The sequence below is a fragment of the Colossoma macropomum genome, unplaced genomic scaffold, assembly GCF_904425465.1.
Source record: "Colossoma macropomum unplaced genomic scaffold, Colossoma_macropomum, whole genome shotgun sequence".
Classification (NCBI taxonomy): domain Eukaryota; kingdom Metazoa; phylum Chordata; class Actinopteri; order Characiformes; family Serrasalmidae; genus Colossoma; species Colossoma macropomum.
The window spans coordinates 110,572-118,846 of record NW_023495671.1 but is presented as its reverse complement, the minus strand read 5'-3'; the positions used below and the strand labels follow the sequence as shown (position 1 = coordinate 118,846).

The 8,275-nt window shown below is 38.0% G+C and overlaps 1 long non-coding RNA gene across 1 annotated transcript; it reads right to left on the bottom strand.

Annotated features, from left to right (window-relative positions):
• Positions 1-2,416: 2,416 nt before the first annotated feature.
• Positions 2,417-6,074, bottom strand: LOC118802752. Its single transcript, XR_005006779.1, has 3 exons — positions 5,835-6,074; positions 4,814-4,886; positions 2,417-3,401 (listed from the first exon to the last, which is right to left on the bottom strand). It is a non-coding gene; the product is annotated as an uncharacterized LOC118802752 (long non-coding RNA).
• Positions 6,075-8,275: the final 2,201 nt, after the last annotated feature.

Sequence of the window (8,275 nt, the reverse complement as noted above, 5' to 3'; positions counted from 1 at the left end):
AATCTCTTTCTCTACTGTTATTGTTTGCTGTCTGGTTTTCCTTTTGGGTTCCTCTTTTGAGTCTTGGTTTCTCTTAAGGTTTGGGGAGTTTTTCCTTGCCATGGTCTCCATTGGCAATGCTCGTGGGGTCTTGGACTTGGATTTTCCTGTAAAGCTGCTTTGTGACAACACCTGTAATAAATAGTTTGACTTGGCAAATTTTTGCACTGCTGAATTTTTTTTAAAATTTGTAATATGTGCATATATGTAAGAAATATATAAATATTGTTTTAAGTAAATACAAATAAAAACAATACTGACAGATTTTGAAAAATATAAGTTGGTATATTTTATAAAAAACCTTGTATCTCCATTTTGTAATTTGAATTACAGTTGCCCTTTATGTTGTGTTAAATTTTCATAATGAACAGACAGAAATAGTCTAAAATTACCTGGAAAAAATATTTCTTCATTTTCTGTTAAAACTTAAAAACATTTTTTCTGCTCAAACACACCTGATTACACTCATCTATTAATTGCCATGTTTAGTGGGGTGTTTGAGCAGGGCAGCCACCAAACTGTGCTGGACACCGGCCCTCTAGGACTGGAGTTGTGCAACTCTGGTGTATGTAGTTTTGTAACAGTCTGACCAAACTCGGCAGTTACTAATAAAATCCGAACAATAATTTGGTGAGAAAAAAACATGCAAGCACCAGAATACCACAGAGCTTGCACAAGTTCGATTTTACTTAATTTTCCCCAGACCAGACAACACACTAACAGCATCAGCAACAGCAACAAAGCTTAAAAAAACAAAGCAGAAAAGCAGTTGAATATAAGATCTGCTGCAGAAGTCCATTAGGTGGGATAAAGTTATCAAAGTCCAGAGATTGTTCAAAAAATGTCAAACCGCAACCATAGTCCTAGCATACAATGTCCCCAAAATACTCAAAACAGGACCCCGCAATGCACACTTCCTTGCGGTATCTCCACAGTTAGAGGGGGATCCAACCTTCAAGGACAAAGATGAGTAGAAAAAGGAGTAAAAGTCTGTTAAGGCTTGAGCAGCAATGATCCACCAGGCCTTTATTCTCCAACCTTGACCCTCCTGTCACACTTCCCTTTCCTGTTCCCAAACCAGGGTTCATATTCAAAATAAGAGTCCCCAGTTGGAATGCACAGGAAACATTTTCAAAACAAAAATACGGAAAACAAAACATAATTAAATTACCAGAAATAGGATACAGCCACAACTCCTATCAAAACATCCCAGTGAGAAGTCAGGAAATTAAGGACTTTGTTTTCTGTGGGGTAACCTAAATAACACTACCTGAAATCTATGTTAGTGTTAATCATTAAAAATAGGTATTCCACAGATCCCCTTATGTGGTGGTGTCACAGTTTTATCTGCTCATATTTTGACAAATACAAAACCAAGCAAATTAATCCTTCAAACCTGCCTATTCAATTTGTACTGGAATGTGAAGGGTTAAATTAAAGAAGCTCCTTTGTCTCCCCCTGTCAGAATTTTGCTGCCTCTGCTGTTGCTGGAAAGACTGGTGATTGGTGGTCCAGCTATAAATTTACAGAGGGCCAAACTATAGTAAATCAATAAGAGACCAATTTCAAATGACAGTAAAATTGACTGATCATATCTTCCCTCTACAGGGGTGGGCTTTGCTATCACTAACTTTTTGACAAGTTCCGCCTGCTGTGGGGACGATTCTAGCGAAAAAAGAGAAACTCTACGCTGACACAATGACTGCACACTTGCAGTGCGAGTCCCTCCTATTTGCTGGTTTCTGTCTGCAAAGATACATAGTTGGTCTTCACTGTCTGTTTTGTGTGCACTTAGCTACTGTCCTGCCATCTGCAGCAAACTTGCTTGATAAAACTGACTGTAGAAATAAACATCTGTTTTACTTCAATTGCCGATTTGTTCAAGTGCCCACTTCCCACAGCAGAGATACTTGATCATCACCTGCTACTTTCCACGATTAAATCCAACTCCTGTTGCACAAGGAGCCGACTCCCCTTCACGTGCACAGGCATCATGTAGGCAAGGAAGCTACAAATAACACTCACGATTTTGGTTGTTTCCATGTATTGTAACATGCAGGTTCTTAGAAGAACCCTGGACAAGTTGAGGTTCTGGTACTTAATTCAGCTTTGCTGGAGTTCAATGGGAACAGTGCACAGTAAAGGCTCACACAGTTAGCTCTGCCTCTCACTCTGTTTACTAGGCTCCTGAGTCCCTTAAAATTACAGCACAACAAATGAACTAAATAACCTAAAATAAGCATATCACATTTTCCTTTTAACAAAAACAGAACAAGGCATGCACATTGCCTGCCCCCCTTTGTTCAAGAGAAGCAACCCAGCTGCTTACCAGCCCCAAGTCTTTAAAAAGTCTAGGAGTATACTGCCTCCTCTTTGAGGACTCTACCCAGTAAACATTTGGCCCTTGAAACAACGTTGAAATCACGTATCTGACTGCCGTTTAAACTACGCTTTATTAAGGTTCAAAATGAAAGTTGAAAAGACGTCTAAACTTTTCAACCGTTGAAAAAACGGCCAAAATAGTCACATTAAAGACGTCATTTAAAGGCTGTTGATTTAACGTTGAAATCACGTACATAACTGCTGTTTAATTTAAGTTTTCTTATGGTTGAAAATGAAAGTTGAAAGACATTCAAGCTTAACTGTTGAAAAGACGACCAAAAAAGTCACAGTAAAAACGTCATTTTAAGGTGTTCTAAGGCCTTGGAAAAAATGATCAACTATAAATTTAAAGGCAGTGAAAAGCCATGCAAAATTAATTTCCACTAGTACACTCTCAAAAAAAGATAGCACTTTACCATGAATCCTATATAGAACCATTTCATGCTTAATACACTGTACAATAGAAGAACCTTTTTTGGTGTTATATAGAATGAATTTTTCTATATAGAACCATATACAACGCATTACCTGTCAATGTGAAGAACGTTTTTACCATGCAAAAAAACTTCCTGTAGTTAACTAACAATTTTGATTCCAATGTAAACATAAAACAAACTTTGTTAAATGGAAACTTTATTGAAAATGTGTACTTATTATTAATTTCATTTGTGGAACATAAAACTGGACCATGAACTTCGTCAGGACTAAGACAAAGATCCTTTGCATCAATTCAGAAAGAATTTTCAAACCTTTGAACCATAAGCTGTGTCAGTATTGTACATGATTTTCAATGTTTTAATGTAAAGGAAATCAAGGTGATTATTTAACAAGACAAAATCTTGCATTTTAGTTTCTGAGAAGTCAAACAAGAAAAGAAAAAAAAAAGTTAAAAGCTCTGCAGGGGGCATGCTTGAGGTGATCGGCCATGGCAGCGTCCATCTCATGAGCTGTGGCTTTGTTGTTCCACTTCAGAACTGCAGCTAATATAAAATACAAACAAGACTGTTACAATTAATGCACACACAAAGCACTAAAATCTCTTGACAAAAACAGACAGATCTGTGGAAGGTGAAAGCCATTCTAACGTCATACTTATTACTTATTTAGTCTTACTTATCAATTAATAGTCACAATGCCACAAGGCCTTTGACAGCTTTTAATTCACATATATTTAAACCTTTCAAATCTGAAATATGTTTCCATATAATATACATAATATTTTCCTGTCTGCAATGTAGCCAATAAGGAGGCAACTGATAATTACAAATCTATTTTTTAGTTATTTTTAAATGTTTATTTCAGTGGGCTTCTAAACAACTGCAAAGTAGTGATGTTGTGATATGTTCTTTTAAATGCAAAGGGCTTGAGCTTGTCTCTAATTTTATATACTGTCTCTAATTTTATATATTCTCATAAGACTCATGAGATTTCTAAACTCTGTACTAGACTGCTGGGAACTGAAAAGCCTCTCTCTTATTTTGGTCAGTGTTTATTTGTTAAAAGAATAAAGCACAGTCCAAAGAACGAACTGGGTAGTAAATAGTACAGAATGCAGCTATATAACATAGGAAGCATCACAGAAAAGCTCAGTATTATTATTTGACTTTTTTATATACCTTACAAATTCCAATATCAAATTTGACTGAAATGACTACAATTAATGATTCTGCTTTTTTAGTTTAGTATTGGTGTTAAGTGTAACATTGCTCAAACACTAGAAGACAATATTAACCCAGATGTTTTTCCATAAATACATCCCTAAAACTTCTCTCAACCCTCTCAAACCTCATCTAGGTCTCCATTGGAGTCAGCAGACTTGTCAGTGTAGTGTAGGACACAGAATGACTTACTTTGAACTACAGAAATGAACAAAACCTCACCACTACGGCCATTTTAGGCAACACAAAGGCTGCACAGGACTGATGTTGGATCAGTAATTATGACTGTCATTTCCATAAAAAAACGACTCTAGCTCAGCAATCCTACTCCTGAGACAGAGAGGTCACCCACGGCACTTACTCTGTGATGACGTTTTGTTCACTTTTATAGCCCACAGTATGTCATACTGTGTTGTACACCACACTGAGAAGTCTGCGCCACCTTAATGAAGACATGAAATGATTTAGGTGAATATTGACTTTTAGTGTTTGTTAGAAATGTTAGCTTCACAGCTCCATTGCTAAACTAAAGACACAAACTTTGGACACCAATTATGTCTTGGCCAAAAGACTACACTGGGGGTAAGCAGAAAATTGTTTAAATTTTATATTTTGCTGAACCATTCCTTTAAATAGGTTCTTAGTCATAAAATGAGTGTGGCAACTGATAACCAGGAAACCTGTACATAAATTGTTAACACATTACGTTCTATTCTGTTTGCGATAATACTTACTTTTTTAACTTGTGCACATTATTCGACCACTGCCAGTATGTTGTTGTGGCACACAGACAAATCCAGTCAGCTTCTGAAACAAATATTTGTTTGCAAAAGATGACAGTCAGCTACAGTTAATTCAGTAACTTATCGCTGATAGGACATTTCATTGTCTAATAAAACCTCACTAATGATTTCAACTTGTGTAGCCAAAGCTGATGAACGAAGCATCAGAATGACGGCCACATTTCCACTCTCCTACCAACATCTAGAAACACAGCTGTAGCTTCTGCAGCTGTATAAAAAAAAATAAGCTAGCTAGCTAGCTAGCGTTAGCTACTCAAATGACCTAGCTGCATAAGCTAACTACTTTCAAATTTGGCAAAATAATCATTAATTGTGGTACTTCGTTTCAAAGTAAAAATATGCTCCTGGCAGTTTTAAAATGAGCCTCGAGCTATTCATGTAAGTGACTACAAGCTTAGATAAATATAGCTAATGTAGCTCAATATAGCTAACGGCTAACTTTTACAAATGAGCCCGCGCAAAAATCCAAGATGAACGCCGACGCAGACGCTATATGGAGCGCTACATTCACAATATACAGCTGCTATTCACGTTAGCGTTTTACTAGAATGATAATTTGGGGTGTTTCTAAGAAGTTATTAGCAAATACTTATACAGGGCAACAACAGAAACAGCTAATGTCAGAAAACGTGTGTTGTCGTGATGAATCAATAGCGTTAGCTAGCGAGCTTAGCTTTTATCAGGACCTTCACCATCAATCACACTGAACTGAGGGGAATAAAATGACCGTTACCTTCGTTAATAAGGTTTTAATTCGCTATAATCAGCCAATACAGACAAATCTTTAAATCTGCGTTAATGACGTGCCCAACCGACCGCTATGTTTCCCGTAGTTAGCACGACTGTTCAGCACTAGCTGACCTTAGCAAGACAGCTTCAGCAGCTGTATCAAATACTAACTAGCTAGCTAGTAGCTGGCTAACATTTACATTTACAGCTAACGTTTACTCACCTGGACCAGTGTGGACAGTAGCGCTGTGTGCTGTCGGCGGCTCGCTGAGGACTTTCTCAGACGAGGACCTTCCATAGGGGCAGTGATCGGTGTCCGTTCAGATGAATATCGCGGCTTCTTTAACCCGCTTGATACATCCAACAAACCCACAGCGCTTAAATGACAGGACTGCCTTGCTGACAGTGGAAATGCAGCTGCAAACAGGATTGCAAATATTCATTTTGGCAGAGCTGAAGGGCCATGATGACGAAATACAATAAAATGGGCGTTTTTTATGTCAGAGTCAGACCGTATTAAGATAATGAAAATGAACGGTCAAAAACGCTGCTTTTTATATTAAAAGTTTTCAGCTATTATACAGTACTATAAATTAAATCGCAAATAGGTTTGCATTCAAATTCGAATTGTGTCTTAAATAATGCACACTGCTATGAGATATGCAATTACAAACACCATTTAGCACTTGCATGAAAAATTTGAAAGAAGTCCAGAAAATATGGAAAAGCTGATGGCACCATGTTAAATAATGACAACCACACTCCATGTGACGTCATATGGCATGTTCTTTACACCATAAAGACAAGTGAAATATTATCAAGCTTCAGCAATCACCATCTAACATAACAGTAAGCCAATCTATATTTAACATTTGGTATCTTTGAGAAAAGAAACATAACAATCTCTGGACTGGAATACAGAATTCTTTTTGTTGTTTCTTCTTCTTACTATTACTATTATTATTATGATTATTATTATTATTATTATTATTAGTAGTAGTAGTAGTAGTAGTTGTTGTTGTTGTTGTAGTAGTAGTAGCAGTAGGCTAGAAGCAGTGGTACTGGTATTGTTATTATCATGATCGTTATCATTATTTTTGGGTTATAGTGAAACGTCCATTGACGTTATTAACAGATCACCAATGGACTGACTTTTTGAAACTGATTTTGGACGTCTATGGACGTTATTAACGGGTCACCAATGGACTGACTTTTTGAAACGGATTTTGGACGTCTATTGACATTATTAACAGGTCAGCAATGGACTGACTTTTTGAAATGGATTTTGGACGTCTATAACATGTCCCCGACTGACCGACTATTTTTAAACACATTTTGGACGTCCACAGACGTTCTTTGTTTACTGGGTAGGCATGAGGGGGTACCTGGCGTCCCAACAGGTTTGGCCTCTGGGCTGTCTGCTTCAGTCATCAATTGTCACATTCCTCCTCGGTCACTGAGGGGTGCTGAGTGGTTTCGGGAGCTGCTGCGGGGTGTCAAGGACATTGTTGTGATGCCAGGGAGCCTGGAGGCATTCTCTGTGTGGCTGGGGAGTGTTGAATGGGTCCTGGAGGGCCCCGATGCAACACCATGTGGTGCCAGGTTCTGGTGTAAATTTCATACATCACGCCTGAAAGCCTTTCCACCATGAGGCAGAGTCCCATCCATTCATGGTCCCACTCAGGAGAGCGACCTTTCCTGTGTATTTTAAACCTGCCACACTCCCCCCTTATCTCTGGGGTGCAAAGTCTGATAAATCTCAAACTTATCCTGGTGACTTATCTCTGTTCTTCACCTGTGTTTAAAAGTAATGATACAATAGAAACAAAGGACATTAATCAGACAGCTCCTCAAGACTGTGTGCTTTTCCCTCAGCAGCTCCAAAGATTTTAAAGTTGAAGATGACACAGCATAAACAGTCAAGTCTAATCAAGTTAAAGTTTATTTATAAAGTTCTTTTTACAACAGGCGTTGTCACCAAGCAGCTTTACAGAAAAATCCAGGTCCAAGCTCCCATGAGCAAGCCAATGGCAACACAGTGGCAAGGAAAACTCCCTAAGAGCAGGAGGAAGAAACCTTGAGAGGAACCAAGACTCAAAAGGGGAACCCATCCTCCTCTGGTCCACACAGGACAACAAAACAGTAACACAAGCAAATTGAACAAAGAATACGGTTTTAACATTAGTATAAAATATTAAAAATACAGAAAAGAGGAAACACAGTTGAAGCAATGACAAAATAAATCAAGTCTGTGCAGCAGCAGTATCATCAGAAATATTGTTCATATGTAATGGTAACAAGCATACAGACCAGGTTGTGGACCTGGTGGACTAACTTGTGACCTGGTGCAGCTTTAACAGTTTGGAACTCAATAAGCCTCATTCACCAAACCGTTTGTAAGAAGTTGTTTCTTCGTAAAACCCACTTAGGCAGTTTTGAGATTCACCAATGTTTTCTTGGTCAGAACAGTTCTGCACTTTAAGAACACGTCATGAATCTGATGTAGACTTTTTCTTAGGACCTTTCTCAAAAACACATTTAAGAACAAACTTGTGAAGACACTGGTGAATGACGTCCATTATTCTTGAGACTGTAGAGATGATTGTGAATTTCTGAAGTGCCATACACAGATCAATAGCAATCCTATCTTAAGACCTGAAAGAG